Raw genomic sequence first — 18,525 nt, forward strand, 5'->3', positions numbered from 1 at the left:
TGTGGTAGATAAGGACGGTTTTCCTATCCGGATTATCCCACTATTCTTAGGCGTAACTTTACGCCGAGTTTACGAGTAAGACCTTAGATATTTCGTGCATTTATTTTGAGGACAAACATTTCAATAAATTAACTTTTTTTTTTTAGTAAAAGGAAACATTTCGATTTAACGGCCATTTTCAACGAGTGATAAATAACTCACTATTAGAAAATGCGAAATAAGTTGGGGTAAAGTGGAGTTTGACCCTCGAACCTCATATCTGTGAATGCGCAACACTAGCCGATACTAGCCGGTACCGATAAGGGGAAGTATGAAGGTAATAACGTAAATAAGATATTGTTACAAATTAAATATTACAACCAAAATTATCTTTTTTTTTAATGAAAGAGAATACAATTCTATAAAAAAAAGGTTTCAACTAAAATATTTCAATAAATATATTTTTTTAAAGTAGTACGGAAGGCATAATTTTATGTTGAAATAAAGGAAAATGTCACAAAAATGTATGTGATTTAAAATATTTGTATTTCTTTTCAAAAAAAAAAAAATAAGATTAGGCTTCGGTATCTTTCACAGTCAATTAATTATCTTTAAATTATAACAATCTTTAGTTCAATCCTTAGTCTTCATATGAGAACCCAGATACCTACTCGTAAGTTTAGTCTGAATTTGAAATGGCGTAGTCTGCCGATCTAACAGTAATTATATTTTAGTTACATAAAACTTTTAAGTATATTTTTTAATAGAAATACCTTTTAAAATTACAGTTTTTATCAAATTTATGTTTTTTTTTATTATTATTATTGTGCGATAAAAAAAAACATTCGTTTTAAAATGACAAAATCGTATGATTTTCTCATTTTGCGTGCGTTTTACCAGACTACAGCCTTAAGAATTCAAGAAATATAGACATGCAAACTTTGGCAAAATGCTAAATATTACAGTGTGTAAAGTGGCAACTAAATCAGTCAATAACATGTTGCAAGCCCGTTGATTTTCATATTCCCTTCTCCAAAATATTATTCATCTCAGTAGTAATTAAAACTGCATGGGGTTTAAATCAAGGGTAATTTTGGTTTTTCTGTGTGTGTTACGTGATTTTAACATTGACAGCAAAGTAAAATGTGTTTTATTGGCTTTTGTAAGTGTTTTTTTATTTTAAATCACTTGAAATATTTTTTTGTATCCTCTTCCATGAATGTTACAAATAAACAAATAATCATCATGATATTATTCAAATGAATCACGACTTTTCATTTGTAGTATTCACAGAGGAATACACAAAAACGTGTTTTAGTGGTTAACTCAAAAAATCTGATTTTCAAGTAAACTAGCTTTAATAATTACCCCACGATATTAAATTCGGTAAGTTTTATAAAATACAAGTAAACGATAAGACGGAACAAGTGCCTTTTAATTCGTCCAATAAATATTGTTTATTTTGTAAAAGGCATAAACCGTTGAATAAATTAATAGTATTATCCAATTATTGGTAAATTTGTGTTTTAATAATATTGATGTTTTTTGTTGATATTTCTTGATAAAACTCCATAGTTAATGATATCATACATGTCATTAATTTGTGTTTTGTTGTTTATTGGTATATTAGAATACATGATTGTAAGTAATTGCTGTTGACGCATGTAATATTCAAGCCGGCAATTTCACAAGTATAAACCTGTTTCAGACGGATCATACAAATCCACACAGCACGGTAAAACTGCCATGGATGTAGAATTAATTTGAACTTGAGTTTTATTTAATTAAAAATAAATATTTGCGTTCTTTTGATATACCTAAATATTTATTTCATTTCGAGGTCCATTTTCAACGAGGTTGTAAATAACTCTGAAATCTAGATGGGATAGAGTGGGATTTGAACCACGGATCTTTGATCCATGAGTCCGAGACATTGGCCTTTGTTAACTTTTGGTTTATAGTTTTATGTTCTTTTTATTCAGTTTGAACATACGCTTCTTCATATATTTGTTGTAATTGGCTTAGTCCGTATAAACAAGTATATAAAATAAATAAACAAAAATTGGAGTTTCTGTAAGGAATGACAAAACCCTAAATTTCTATCAACCAATAGTAATAGTGTGGAAGTAGGTAATATTTCGGCGACTCGTCATTTTACTTGCCTCCAAAAGCCACTGATTGCAACCATGCTTATCTTTTAAAGAGCCATTTATTTTGCAATCTGGATGATATTTTTTTTTTCATTTGGCATAATATAAAATTGAAACCTATTCTGTACAAGTTTTTCATAGTTTAATTGCGCCGACTTTACCTTCGAAAAAATTGTTTTGTCTTATGTTTGTCAATGATATAATTGAAGATATATTTCCTCATACAAAAAAAAATATATTTTTCAATAATATCTTTTAATTGAAATTTTATTGATAAAATGTAAATTAGTGAAACGTCTTAATATTACTTCTTTAAGTTTAGTTTAATGATTGACTTGTAAGGAAGCATATGATGAATTATTTATTTGAAAACGTGAATTGACAGTCAAATTCTTATTCGCAAATATGAGGGATTCATTTGTTCAGTTTTCATCACAAATATAGAATTCATACCTTTAATTTAGGATATCTAGCTGGTTATCTATTTTATGAAAATGTCATTAAAAAAGTATTCATTTTAGTCAGACAATTTGCATAATAGTTTTATTAAATTTCTTATAACCCTTTCAGCCAAAGTTGTTAATAAAATAAACACGGTATTTAAAATTTATTTAATCCCGTAACTACCGAAATTTAAAAACGGTGAATTATTTTTTTAATTACTTGAATAAACATACATTTTAACGTGTAGTTTTTCGATAAATAGACAGTTTAAGCCCATTCTTAATGAAAAATAAAGCTAAAATATTTAAGTACAAAATAAAAAAAAAATCAAATTTAATCCTTTTTTTTAATAATAACATAATTATTTTTTTTTTATATCTACAGGAATTTATCCAGGTCTGAAAAGATTAAACGCATTTCTGAAAATATAAAATCACAAATAAATATTTAAATCTGTATTTTTTATTATAATCTGTTTTTCTTTCTTAAAGGTATTCCTGATGCATAAATGTTTTTTTAGGGGTTGTTTTGAAAAATAAACCTTAAATAATGTATTCTTTTGATTCAAATTTTGTAAAGTCTCACGTGTTAAACGTTTTTTTTAATTCAAATCTGGAGAATTGTATATCTGATAATAATGAGCTTTCTTCTTCTTCTTCTTTTTATAAGCTCGTGTCTCTTTATTACTGGATATAGGACTCTACCAAATGTTTCAATGTTTTCTATCCTGAGTATGTTTTCTATCTATTTCTATTAGTCAATGCTTAAGTATACTTTAATAAATTAAAATATATATGTGTACCTCAAAAACAGTTTTTTAATATTATTTCCATCACACCTGTACTGTTCATTCATAAAATAAAGTTAAGTCATTATATTTATCAATTTATATGTCATGTATAAACTGATTTATGTAAGCCGGTTAAGAAAATTGTGGGGGTATTACTCCAATATCCCCTTTACATAGCAAAACTATTTAAACCGCAAACACCTATTAGCGAATCCTTTGGCCAGAATCTTTGTAAAACCCACGTAATTGGTTAAAAAAAACGTTGAAATAATTATGAAGGTCATAGTCCATTGATCGATGACACACATACGTGCAATAATTTCACCTGAACTATAGATCGACGACTGCAAAAAGCCACTCAGCGTTTTCTATTAGATACGTTACATAGTATCCTGCAAGATCAACAGCATTATACACAAGAGCAATGTCATGGAGTACAATTACTTCGTTTTCGCTAAGGAAGCATGAAAAGCAAAGGAACAAGGCGTATAAATAAACCACAGGGTATGGAAATGTCAGTTAGCTAAATCAGTCAGCTCAGTCAGTTCAACGGATCATCGCTTTGACACTTGCGTAACATAATTCAATTTATTATTTCTTCGCCATGTAATAAATTCTCCTCGGAACGTTAATCTCGTGTCTCCTGTCAATCTCCAACTGAGGAAGGAACTCCACACCCAACAACCAGCAAAATCCTACATTGTCAATCCCGACGTCCCTCCGGGCAATCCTACAGTAGTAACCTCGACGTTCTATTCGAAAATTCTACATTGGACAAAATCGTGGTTTAAGGCTTTTGTCCTAAACACAGTCGAAATAAAGATTTAATAAAAATCTATACATTCTAATTTGACCGTGCCGTGTAGATTTGAACAACCTGTGTGAAATACGCCATAATCTTAACACAACACCTGCTTCCCCACTCAAGGTATCCCATAATCCTATCTCTCTCAATACAACAAATTTTCCATGTTACGTAGACTTAAAAGGAATTTTTCATTGGAACCCGTAAGGTAAAAGGAAAAACCGATAGCATCTTCTAGTAACACAGCTTAAGTTTTTAATTAAACCTTGTTACTTACGTCCCCATAAACATTCAGGTGTTTTTTTTTTATTATTTGACTGTGGGCATAGCAATTTGTACCGTGTCGCACTACATCATATATGTTCAAAAAGTGAAATCAATAAACACTTTACACGCTGCTTTTTAAAAAGCTACAGTCTTAACTAGAATAAGAAAACAAAGGTTAATTTGTAACCAAATAAAATATTTTTTGATAAGAAGAGAAATAATATTTTTAAACAAATTAATGAGAAGTCGGTATATACTAACAAAAAACAATAAATTATACATTTAACATCTGTTTTTATAATAAACATTCAAACAAAACATAATTTCGTACAATTTTTACTACTTTGTTCTTAATTTATTTTAATTTAAACTCTTTTATTCCCATAATTATATAAAATAATGATTTTCAACCCCTGCTGGCACATGAATATAGCACGAAAAATAGTTAAGTCTCTCACCAGTCTGACGATTTCGGTCATGACGAAGCTCAGTCACTGGTAAAAATTATAAATAAAAGTGGAACAAAACTATAAAGGTATTTTTGTTATTGTAATTAACAAGAAACATTTGAAATTTGTATTTGTGGTTTTTATGATTTACCCTAAAATTTTATTTTGAAGCAATTGACTTTTTAATTATCATTATCATTCCCTTTTTGCACCTAATGGTGCATAGAGCACTCCATTGGTAAATGAACCGCAGCGTATGATCATTTTTGTTACATGAGGGTAAGATGATTAGTCTTGTGCTTCAGGTGCCAGTCCAGAAACTATGAAATATTTTAGTGTAAAAAATGAACTAGAAAATTTTCCTGCGTTTTTTTTTTCTTTTTAACTATTGTGCTGAAAATATTGATGTCAATAATTTATAATAAAATAAAATTTAACATATTCATTTTCTTACCTACCTAAAAATATTATTGTGTTTGGTGCTTACCTATAAAATTGCTGTTAGTATAAATTGATCGCTTTAAACGTGGCTAACTTCCGTTTTCATAGTAATTCCAAATTCAAATAAAGTTTTTTTTAAAACCATTGTTTTTTAGTCATTTGTCATTTGTTTTATCGATTGATATTGCTCAGATATTTTCATGAATTTAATCATGGATGAAAATTTAATATTGTTTTATTTTTTAATACTTGTACTAAAACGGAGCAGATGACACGCAAAAATTAAGTTTACGGGCTAAACACCACAAGCAAACGCACTTCACGTTTTTGGTTTGATCTTTTCCGTTTGGGAAATTTCAAATTAAAAATGAACCTCGTGAAAGGTCGGAGGCTAAGGCTGTAAATGAGGATTCAAGAGCGATATTTGAAGTGGACACATCTCGGACATTGACTAAACTGGCAGCAGCTTTCAAAGTAAGTGACGTAAATTCAGGTGAATACGTAAAGTTGGCAAAGTAAAGAAGCTTGAGAAGTAAATTGACTACATGAGCTAAATAAACGCCAACGGTAAGCTTGTGTCGATGCCTGCATAGCTTCTCTAAACCAACACAATAACGAGGGAATCCTTGATCAGATGGTTACAACCATTAGCATTCACTGCAGTGAAAATGCTAGTGCTCTAGCCAAACAATTCTCAAAACAAAATACCACCCAAAAGATGCTTATGGTAACGGTATGATGATCGTGTTTTGATGTTATCCACTACAGGTTTATGAAATCTAGTTCAATTGTGACTGCAAAAGCATGTTGTCAAGAATCACAGACAATGATGGAGAAGCTAGATCGCTACGACACAGAACTGTTCATCTATGAAATGGAGAATAGTCATTAGGTATGAGATATACAATCTGCGGATCATTCCAGTATTAAAAAAATTAACTTCGTGACGTTCACCACGGCTGACTGAACCAAGCTGTCGTTACCAATAAATATGGCGTTTCGTTTATTTAAAAGGAATTGCAGTAACGATTACCATTTCACAAATTAAAGTGTTTTGTGAAACGGTTTCTAAAATAACAGTAAAGCAGCGTTGGCAAAAAATATTGTTCAAGCCGTTGCTAAAACAGTTTTACAAAAATAAATTAAAATGTTACCTTAACGAAAAACTAGCCAGGATATGTGAAATAAGACTGTTTCTAAAATAACAGTTTAGAGCAGTATAGGCCAAGGCCAAAACCGTGGCCACCCTCCATCTGGCCGTTTCGGCCATAAGTCATAAGTGTTTCAATTTTTTTAATACTTCTAGTTATCGCAAAAATCCCCGCATGTCTGAACAGAGTATATTTTTAGACGGTTTCCGCCATGTCCGAACTAAAGCTAAAACGACCAAAGCTGGTCAATCGCTTATGGCCAATGCTGATTCATAACAACGCCTGGCCGCTCTCTTCACGGCAAAGGGTCTCTAAGCTGCAAAACTTAAAGCTGGAGAGATTCTGTCACTCGTCGTACTAGTCGGAACTTGCTCCAATTGATTTCATTTTTTTTTTCTAAATTAAGATAATTTCTTACAAGGGAAAAAATTATCTCTGAACCGTCAGTGAAAGTTGTTGTCATATTATTTGTCAACTCCCGCCTACCCCCACAGGACTTTTACAGTGAAGAAATCATTAAAACTAACTGAACAGCATCGATAAAATGGGGCAACATTTCTGTAAACTTTATAAAAATATTTAAAATTCATATACATTTACACAAAACGGCAATTTCGTGAGATCATAATTCAGCACCTTATATTTACTTGTGATTTTCAAAATTTAATAATGGCTGAATAAAACGTAAGGTATATATTTTAATATATGTTTTATTTATAATTAATTTCCTCTCAGTAGAAAAACATGTTATGGGGATATTTATTTTATTTTATTAATTTTATTTCGTTTTACTCATTTTGTTTGGAGGAATATTAATTTGAAAATAAATGTTTAATAAAAAAATTATTAATTTGAATACATATTCAAATGTAATAAAAGATAAATAGTTTTAAATATGTGACCTCGTGGTCAGCGCATTTGCTTACCATGCAAGAGGTCTCGGATTTGAATGCCGACATGATTGATATGAAAAATGTATTTATTAGAAAAGGTGATTTTACACTACAATATTTCATAGTATCTGGGCAGGCACCTAAGGCATATCATCTTACCTTCAAGAAAGATACGCTGCAATTTACCAATGCAGTGCCTTATGCAGCATTAGGTGCGGAAAGGTAATAATGATGATTGGAAAATATTGACTAACTTGGTAACCGTATTAAACATGTTTTGTATTGTGTTTTTTTAGTGAAATAACATATTAACATTCATAATTACAATAAATGCTACTCAATTTGTCATCGCCTGCACATTTTTTTAAAAAATAAAATAATTTATCGTGGGTGTTATAAAGCCAAAGGACCCACTTTAATGCCATATTTTCAATCAAAAAGTTTTGCTTTCAGATGTCTATTTACTTTACAAAATTTTACCGAGCCATAATTTATTCAATTTGTATTTATGGAGTTTAAAGACAGGCGGCTCGACTTCATAATAATTTATTTTTCATGGACTTTTGAAAAAATTGAGCGTTTCTTTTAAATTCCTTTTTTTCTCACGGAAAATTAAGATAAACAAAATTTAATTAAGCTTTTACTGAAATCGATATTTGCCTCGGAGAGACTGAAAAAACTTTAACATTTCAAGGTGGAAACTTTTAAACGTATTTTTTTTACTTAATAACCAGTCTTGCCTCTTTGCCTATGAACATTTTTTGAAGAACTTTTGATTTTTTTTTTTTTTTCAAATCTTTAGAGATATCTATCTATCTTTCAATAATAATTTAAAAGTAATAAGATTTGCTTTAAAATTGTTTTCCTATTAGATAGAAATAAAAACTTATGAATCTTTTAGCAGCTGATTAGATATTATACATTTCACATAAAAACTTTAAAAATAAACAAATTGTAACGGATGGAGAACATTTTAGAGAAAGAAATATAAATGTCTTGGCATTCACAGGCTTCAGGCGTTACCAAGTATGTAAAATAATTCAAACAAATTAATCCTTTCACAATAATAAAGATTTCAGCTCTTTTACTTCACTAAAATCAACAGATAGAAGAATTAAAGAAGCTTAAACATTGGCAAAATTGTGAATATTACCGAATGTGTAAAGTGGCCACTTAAACCTGTCAATTATAGGCTATAAGCCCAGTTAATGCCTAGACTTCCTTACTCGTTCTCTAAAATGTTCTCTATCCCCGTTGTAATTTGTTATTCTCAATATCTCCTGAGGGGTTGATATCCAGTATTTTGCCTGCAAATATTTGGACAAACTCAAAACATTGTAACGTCTAAAATAAATTAAACATTTAAATATGAGAATTAGAAAATAAGTACTCATTTTATTGTGTGACGTACCCAATAGTTATTTCAACATAAATTTAATACAAAAAAACTTAACTTCTATCAATTATTTCAATTGAATTCGTTTTCAATTTTTTATAAATCTATTCAAACTTAAATAGGTTCGAAGGTTTTCACGGTCACTCTTATCAATATGTGTCTTTTTTGGGTGATACCGTGTGTGTTGGATTTGTTCTGACTCAGTTTACCCTGAAAATGGCTCCTACAATGGTAGCCGAAACGTCGGAACAAATCCAACACACACGGTATTACCCAAAAAAGAAACATATTTCTATTCAAACCTGTTTATTATTTATCTTTTCTAAATATTGACACTTTTTTTAATGTTTTTAGATATCATCTATCGAAATTGATCTCTGTTTGTATTAACGTTATCATTTGAGGTAAAATACACATATTTGAAAGCTAGTTTACGTACGGTAATGTTCCTTAAATATTAATTAGATGAAAGTGCTCGTCTTAATGGAACTACTGAAATATTCGTTTTCTGCATTTGCTAAGTTAGTCATTTTTAATTTCAATAAAGATATTTTCTAGTTAATTTGGTGTTATCCTTAATATACTCGACATTTACTCTTATTTTGTTATTTTCATTCTTCATATTTTCAGGCATCTAATCATACATTTTTATTCCTTACAAATTAACTCAATATTTGTTTGATGGAGCATGTAACAATACCGTGCGCAAAGAATTTTGTAATTTCCAAGAAAAATAACTTCATTTCCTTTGTGAACTTTACATAATATTCGCGAAATTGAAGGCAAATTATTGGCGTGAGATTCAAACATTATGAAATATCAACTTATTGGATCGGAGTGTTCATGCTTTTATATGCGTGTACGCTACCAATTTCAAACTCAGGTCAACAGAACTCATAAAAATATCTTGCTCGATTCAAATCAGCGCTTTGAATGACGGACTGCTTTTCACAAACTATTTTTGAATCATAAGGTATTTTTAAAACTCTCGTTAAGCCTCTTTGCCACGCAACAACGTATTTTTATTACATTCATAAATTGTTATATTTAAAAAATAACAATAATGCGTTGGCCACCGCATCTTTTGCAATTTTTGCTACAAAATACGAATGTACTTGATTTTTATACTTTAATTTAGATTGTAAAAAGATGAAAATTGTATTTCATTAGTCCATTATTAAATGGGTTAAACCGGGTTGCAATCCGGTGTTAGTGTCACGGACTCAAGGTTCAGAGGTCCGAAGTTCAAACTAAACTCTAATATTGCTTCATTTTCATTATTTTTTCAGTTTTTTTATTGAAATTTTCAAATAAAAAAAACGAAAATGGAAATTTTCGATATATTTAAAAAAAGTGGTACAATTAAAAATTTGAATTAAAAAAAACATTTTTTAACTAGACCTACAAAATTTTGCTTTCTTAATAATTAAATTTAATACTTATTATCTTCAGGGTATTATATTATTTTAGATTAGGCCCTTCTCAACACCAAAGTTTCTCACATTTTCGCCAAATTCCCGCTCATTCACTTCACAAACCGGTAGGTTTTATAAAGGGCTGGTGAATTACGAAATTCACGACAAGGATACACGAATTATTCATTCTACCTTAGGTTTATTGATTTGTCATGCCAAGTGAGAGTAATAGGTCCACTGGACCGAACTTGTTCCAGACTTAGTAAATTAAGTCCTTTGCGTTCGGGAGGTAAAATCGATACGGTTCATAATTAAGTATAAATTCAAACTTCCATATATGCTTGAATACCTGCTTCTTCAGGCCACTTCTAAACTTATAGGTAATAACTTTGGAAGCAAATCAACCCTTAACATGTCGACCCTCGTGTATTGAAAAAACAAACACGGACAAATATGTAATCACAAATCTACAGCAATATAAAATATACTCCTTATTAGATGATATTCGCACGTTTATAACAATAGTAATAATAATGACTGAACACAATGACTTTTTAAGAATGACCAAAAAAGTTATTAAAAACTAATAATGCGCTAATGTACGAACTGGTCTTTACAAACCACTTGTTTCTTTTATTTATTCCAAATTAGTTGTAGAGTCCTCCACACAAGGAAAACTGGTTCTAAGAAGAACTGTGCTTGTTTTAAATAAGTTCTTAGCTTAGACTCTTAATAAAAAAAATCGTTATTTATTTATTTTATTTTATTTGGGATTTTCGCAGCTATTACAAAAAAAAATAAGTTGAAATATATTTACAATACTAGAGCCAATTTAAAAAATCCACTACAAATCTAATAATACATAATATAAAAGAAAATAATTTACGTAATTTTATGTGTGAACGTTTGTAACTCATGTGTGTGTATGCGTGAATGAATGAGGGAGAGGGTACGTGTGTGTGGGGATGAATGAGGGAGAGTTATGCGTAGGTTTATTAAAAAAAATATTACAAGTGACACTTCTCAATATCAACAAATTTTGTATTGTGTTATTATTCTCACACAGGTGCAATAGACTACTAAAAGTTTAATAAATTATTAATTAGTACAAAATTGATATTAATTTCAAATATGTATTTTCTAAATGACATTTTTTTTTTTTAAATCAAGAAAAATCGGTGACTACAAAACTTATGTTACGCCAAAAACTATATCGAAATAATAACTTCCGATATGCGATTTATCAATTTATTTTTTGCACCTACAATAAACAAATATGTTTATAACATTGTTTTGAAATTAAAACTATTTATATTTAGAGTATGTTATTTTTATTTTTAGTGTATCATCCTTCGAAGGATATTAATATACTTAAACTCATTAAAATAGCATTATATCAACTCTTTAGTTCACACGAATTTTTTTCGATAATGATCCTTGAGATAAAAATAACTTTATTTACCTTACTTTCTTATAATTTTGAATTCTCTATCCTTCCTCTGTTTTGTATAAATACATAGAACTCCTTAATAAAGATACCAGTCTCGATGATGTCGCGAAAGTGATAAAACCGGTCACTGGGTATTCCAAATTTGTGGATTAAAGTATCACTCGTCTCTTATTTACATAATAAAAAAGCATACCTATAATTTAAAAATTTTAAATGGTTTGTTCGACATTACTAAAATTCAAAGTAATTTCATTGTTTTTACGTAATTTTACTCAGTCATTAAAAAAATACATGTATTTGTACGTGTATTTTTGCAACACAACAGGCCAAGAAACACAAATACAATGGTGAATTACAGCACAGAACACCCAAACTTAAGGAAAATAACATTAAATTTTTGAGTTCTCACCGGGAATCGAACCCAGAACCTCCGTCATGTTTTGGTCAAGTGTCTTGACCACTACATGACGGGGGCCGCCATAACATTTTTAATAATCTGTAGCATCTAGGTATGCATTTAGCTGTGATATATTATTTTTTGAAAGATTGGGCAATGTTAATCTCTTAATGCATTTTAACTGTCTCGAGATAATACATTCAAAGTCAGTAAGACAGAAATTTCTTCACGCCTGCATTACGGAAACATTGATCTGATTCACGTAGAAATATTATAAATTAATGTCAGTGTTAAAGGTTCGTTACACTTTGCAATATTTCATATTATTATTGTTATGGCTACATTTTTGACAGAGTTGTATACATAACTCGCTATTCTGCTCAGAATCAAGACGTGTAATTTATTCCTAATTCGTACTGTTACTAATAAGTACAAAAAAGTTATATCTGTCTATTTTACGCTTCGAAAAGCATATTTAACTCAAAACTGTCATTTGACTATAAACATGAGTAAAATCAACAATATTGTTTATATATCAAAATGTTTTTAGACAAAAACTTACTCCCTGGGGAGTTATTGAGATGAAAATATTACAACAGAAATAGATAGTATTTTAGAGAAGAAATTATAGAAGTCTCGCAGTTTACAGAACTTACGAATTTTTATTTGCTGGTTTGAATGGCCAATTTACACACTGTATAACTTTTACAATTTTTCTATGTTTGATGGTCCATATTTTTTCTCTGTTGATTTTCGTAAAGTTAAAGAGCTTAAACCTTTGTCTATGTAAGTGTAATTATCTCAAAATGGTAAATGATACACAGTTTGTAAAGTGGCCAATGACTGGTCGTAAGACCTACGTAGATAAATGTATATACATAAATGACTAGACTTCCATATTTTCTTTGAATGGAAATTTTACCATTTTGTAAATCGTTATTAATTTTTCAAGTTCATAAACTTGAATAAAAATTTAACGATTATTAATTTTGTTTATTGTTGATGATAAATTTATCAAGTTATTTCAGTTGAGCTTGAATTAAAGACATTGTTTTTCTAAAAGGATCTTAATGGTAAATGCGGATTGTTTAATTTTTGTATAATGCCGGTACTCCGATATGTGTGCAAATCTAGTCTCCTTACTAAAGCTTAAAACACCAAACTTCTGAGTTTTGAAAATATTCGGTATATGATGGTTAAATTTCATAACTAACATTGAACTCCCAGCACAGATACAACAGCCTCCTGTAACAAGCATTTTGAGGGAGCGGCGGTAGATATGACTTGGACGCGTGCTGTCGATGCCTCAAGAGAGCCTTAACTCAAGCCGCCTCTTCTTCGCACCTACAGGCTTACGCAGTCCTGGGAAACCGCTAATGACAATCTTTTGGCTTTATTTGGTGAAACTAAACGAAGCGGAATTGACGAGGCGAGAGTGCTGGTAAGCGATATGATCTACTGGAGGCGTTTGGTGATGTCCGATTCTTTCACTTAGAAGCGGGTGAAGAATAAGAATCGGGTTGCGGTCCCATGGCTAGTATTGCGGACTTTTGGATCAGAGATCCTAGGTTCAAGCCTATTCTACCCCAACTTGATTTTCATTTTCTAATATAGAGTTATTTACAATTCGTTGTAAATGGCCACCAAAATTTACATATTTTGGTAAATTTTAAGAATGCTAAAATATCTTTTTTTTATAAAAAAAAAACCTAACGCTTGAAATCGTAAACTAAAGTATTTTGTTTATAAATTACTATAAACAAATAGAGTTTTGCTATCAATTTTAATATTAATGTTATGTATCGACGCAATCTAATCCAATGGAGTTTTGGAACGTTGTATTCCGTTTCAATTAACAAAATATATTGAAAATAACATAGCGCGTTTAATGTAAATTATTTCAGTATTTTTTTGCAAATAACTGATATTTTGAATTATAGTTTCAATCAAAATAGAAAATGTATAAATTTGTCACTTTAAAAGTCGCCTTTCCCGGCAGACTTTATGCGTTAGCATTGGTCGTATAAAGCTTTCACACAATGTTTTGCGGCCTAATAAATTGTTTGTTCAGCCCAACTTGTCCCAAAAAAGAAAGTCATTGTTCTTGTAGTACCTATGTTTTTCTGTTTTGTCAGCAGAAACAATTCTTATTATTTATGATAAGTACGCTGTCAACACGAGAAGTCCTTGTTGGTGACAAACGAATATTCAACAGAAAAACAAAAGAGTTTTCCTAGTTAAGAATATAATAAAATGGCTTTGCAAATTAAAAAAGCATCAACGTATAAGTGTGATTGTTTTCAATTATTTGAATTATTATATCATGAATGTTCATTTTAAGGCGATGTATGCAATAAGCAATACATGATCTTGATTTTTTTTATCAAAATAATAAATAAATCAATTTTATGATTTTATATAGAGGTATGCGACTTATTTGCAGATATACATTTTAAAATAAAACATTTTAATGCCAAACTAAAAATCTATTGTTTCCATTACCCATAAATCTTGATAAAAAGATTAAGACGGCGCAGTTTTGTTTAGTGCGTATACTTTAATAAATGAATTTAACTGATTTTAAGACAATTATAAATTTAGTTATTCTTAAGTAAGAAAAGTTCACATTATTAAATGAAACTGTTTCAAGATAATATTTCCGAATTTAAGTTTAACACCTAAAAATGGCATTCTTGAAAATGTTTATATTTAGTATAAAACTGAATTCTGTATTATTATTTTTTTCATTTTCGTATAAATAAATTTTTCCCATATTTATCCTTTCAAATCTGGTTTTAAAAACAACATAAAATAATAGTAATTGTTAAATGGTAGGTAGATAAAACAAAACGAAACAAAAATATTTTTTGGAGATTTGAATTATTTCTCGACTTTTTTGCTTTTGAGATTAATTAACTTTTGTGTTATTTTGTCTTAATTGGTTAATTTTGTTGGGAAATTATTTTTTCATAAGTTATTGAAATAAAAACATAACGTTTTCTGATTTTATAACTTCAATATCCCTTTCTCTAAAGGTTCTCTTTATATGTTTAAATTGACATTAGTTTTGAAATATTCCTTTAAGGGGTAAACCAATAAAAATTTTAATTATCAATCTATTTCGACTCCCTAATTAGAGCATTCGGTGTCCACAAACGGCCTCTGTCGACTACCAGCATCTGAAAAAGTTCTGGGCATAGTTCGCACGAAATGCTGGTACAAAAAATAGAGAGCTCGACGTGTGACGGGTGCAGTAGCCAGGGGCATTTAATGATAACTCCGACATCAGAGCCGGGCTATCAAGGCATCTACTAAGTATTTCATGAAGAATCTCCATGTCTAAAAGTAGACGGCGATCTTCTTAATTAGTTTGCTTAGGCAAGTGGCGCTTTTTGTAGGAAGATATTTATAATTTAGATCGGTATTCCAACATTGCCAGTTATGATGTCGAAGAAATGTCAATTGAATTTTCTCGAACCTTTATTTATGTATGACATATTGTGGAGACCAAACAAAAAAGTCATACTTGAGCAAACTGCGAATATATGCAAAGTAGACCATTTTAATACACGCGATATCTTCGAACGCCTGATATGTACGAATAACAAAACTAAGATTTCTATGTGCACGGGTCAGTATAGTTTAGCTCAGCTTAGCTTAGCATGTTTACTACCAGCCAAAAATGCTGAAGTCTCGAAAAAAATCACACTGGCTCGGAAATTAAGCAATGATATTTATATAAAAATGCAAAATAAAGTAAAATAATATTCATGCGTTTTTGGGAAAAAATGTAAAAATGATAACTCAGCCAATAAGCAGAGCTAATTTGGATTAAAAACGGCTTCCCAATTCCAACTCGCTAATTAAAAAAAAAAAATTAAAACATGTATCAATATATTATAGTATATTAATCAATGAAATATAAAAAATTAAAACATTGGTGGAGTTGGCTGAGAACTTGTTAAACGATACCAACTTGAGTGTAAAAAAGGTTTAAATGTGTCGTTTCTAAAATACCCGTTCGAATTAAATCATCCATCTCTGTATCACTATGGTAAGGAAATGTAAATATTTCGATTATGATTCAAAATTAATCTTTATTGTACACGTTTCCGGGTATGCCCACAGGGGATGACGGAGGGTTTTTCATTCCGTCTTCCTACGCTTAATCTCCTTTGACGTCGGTCGCGTACACGCCCTCAACACTTTTGATCGTCACACAATAATAAAATTAATAACATTTTCTTTGACTCTAACTAATCTATGATATAAAAGAAAATCCGATTCAACATAACTTTTCAAATATTTGAATCGGATTGTAGTCTTGCGAGATACGAGATTGCGATTTACGACTCACGGATAAGAAGTCCGTTAAAACCCCATTCTAACCCAACATAAATGACTTTTTCCCACAGACAATTGGTTGAAATGGCAGCCAAATTTTTTTGATTGTTTTAGAACAGTGGTAAGGCCGTTTGAAAATGTGTCACAGCGTAAATAAAATCCTATACCTGTCTCCTTTTCTCTCGCCAACTTGAATCCTGTCCCTTTCGCACCTGTATAATGTTCCAAAAACTAAAAACTCGACTAACATGCCTTTTAGCATGCTTTCCTATTTCGAGATAACTGACACTATCATTAATACTACTCTCGACTCAATGCACAGTAACATAAAGCCAGCTTTCATTGGAGACATCCATCAGTACAGTACTCGATCAAAAAACAATATATATATTGGATCTTTGAAGTCTACGAAGTTTGGTACTAGATCTTTACAATACATAGGTTTCAAGGAATTTAATAAATTGCCACAAAAATTTAAAGTACCTATTTCAAAATATAGAAACAGGACGTGCGAATTGAAGAATTATTTTTTCCAGAAGTACTTTGAATAAATAATGTTAGTTTATAGAGAATGCGCATCTTGAACATATACCTTTTAATTTTTCACCGTTTTTGCTTGTATATGTAATTTTTAATACTATTTAAATGTTATTTGTGTTTTTTTATTTTTATATACTTTTTTTGGCTTGTATACATAATTTCAATTTTTTCAACGTTTTTGATAAAAAAAATTAACCTGTATTGGGTGTGCGCATATTTTGTTAATTAAAAAAAATGATTTTATTTTGTACTAGTTCAGTATGTATATATACATCCATGTAATTTTTAAACTTTTTCAATTTTCTTTCCCAGATTGCATAATGTAAACATTATTTTGAATTTATTTCCATGCCTAGTATTCTGTTTATTCTGTTATTTTCAAGTATTTTTCATACCCTTTTTAATTTGTAGTATATCATAATTTTTAATTTTTCTGCTTTTGTTAAATAATATTATAGTTTAAAATTTAAAAACGTCTCTAAAAAAAATATTATCTGTATGTCCCTAAATGAGTTTTTTTTTTAAAAACTCCTTGGGAATATTGTATATAATTATGTATAATATGTTTTCAATATAATAAAAAAAAAAAATATAAAAAAAAACATACACGTAAATCGCCAAATCGATTTTGGTATACCGCATCGCGTAAAAATAATAATCCAATTAATAATAAACTATAACTAAATTTATGTGACAAAGAAGAGACTTCGTAAGTAAGAGAGGAATCAGTGTGGAGTTTTGCTGCTGTTTTCAAGAGGAACCAAAAATCTACAAAAGGTCAGTCCATCCCAACTCCTTACCTATTTATTCCAATTTTACGCTGTGACAAAAAAGATTTTTACACCTACTGTCGAGAACCAGCTTACGCATCGCCAAAAAATTTCTAACGATAATACAGAATCTTATAATTTTATGCCGAACAAAAAAACATTTTTAAGTTCAAAAATAATTTTTAAAACTGTATTATATTTTAGGTTAATTTACAGGAAACGTGATAGGATAGGATAGTTTTTTTATTGTAAAAACGTTTAATTGACGTTAATAATAATACTGTTATGATTTTGATTCCATCATTTGGATACCAAGATATCAACTGGTTTCGAGACGAAGCCGTCTCTTCGTCGGGACACGAATTACAGTATCATGCAAATACTTCTATTCGCCTTTACCATAGTAATTGCTAAAAAATATAAAACCATAAGACATATGCTATTAAAACTAATAGCATGAGTCCTATCAGCACTTGTTTAACTTTTGCGTAATTTCTGTAATGAGAGTGTATAGTAGTGAAGGATTCTATGCTTGGGGAGAAGCATGGTTTGATGCATGTGGGTACATGGGTGCTGGACTACATGTTGAAACTGTCTTAGGCTGTCAGAACTACATATAAGTGCGGGCATATTGCCATAAGGCAATTTCTTCCTACCTTCCCAAACCGTTCACTTCCTAACAATAATACAGAATCTTATAATTTTATACAAAACTTGAAACAATTTAAACTAAAAATCTACACAATACTATAAAGAGTGGAGACGGGATGAGATAAAAAGAAGATGATGAACGGAAAAACTCAAATATTAAGATACTTTATTTTATTTGAATATAAATAAAGAA

The sequence above is a fragment of the Micrasema longulum genome, unplaced genomic scaffold (genome assembly GCF_059751315.1).
Source record: "Micrasema longulum isolate JH-2025_06_02 unplaced genomic scaffold, ASM5975131v1 h1tg001639l, whole genome shotgun sequence".
NCBI lineage: Eukaryota > Metazoa > Arthropoda > Insecta > Trichoptera > Brachycentridae > Micrasema > Micrasema longulum.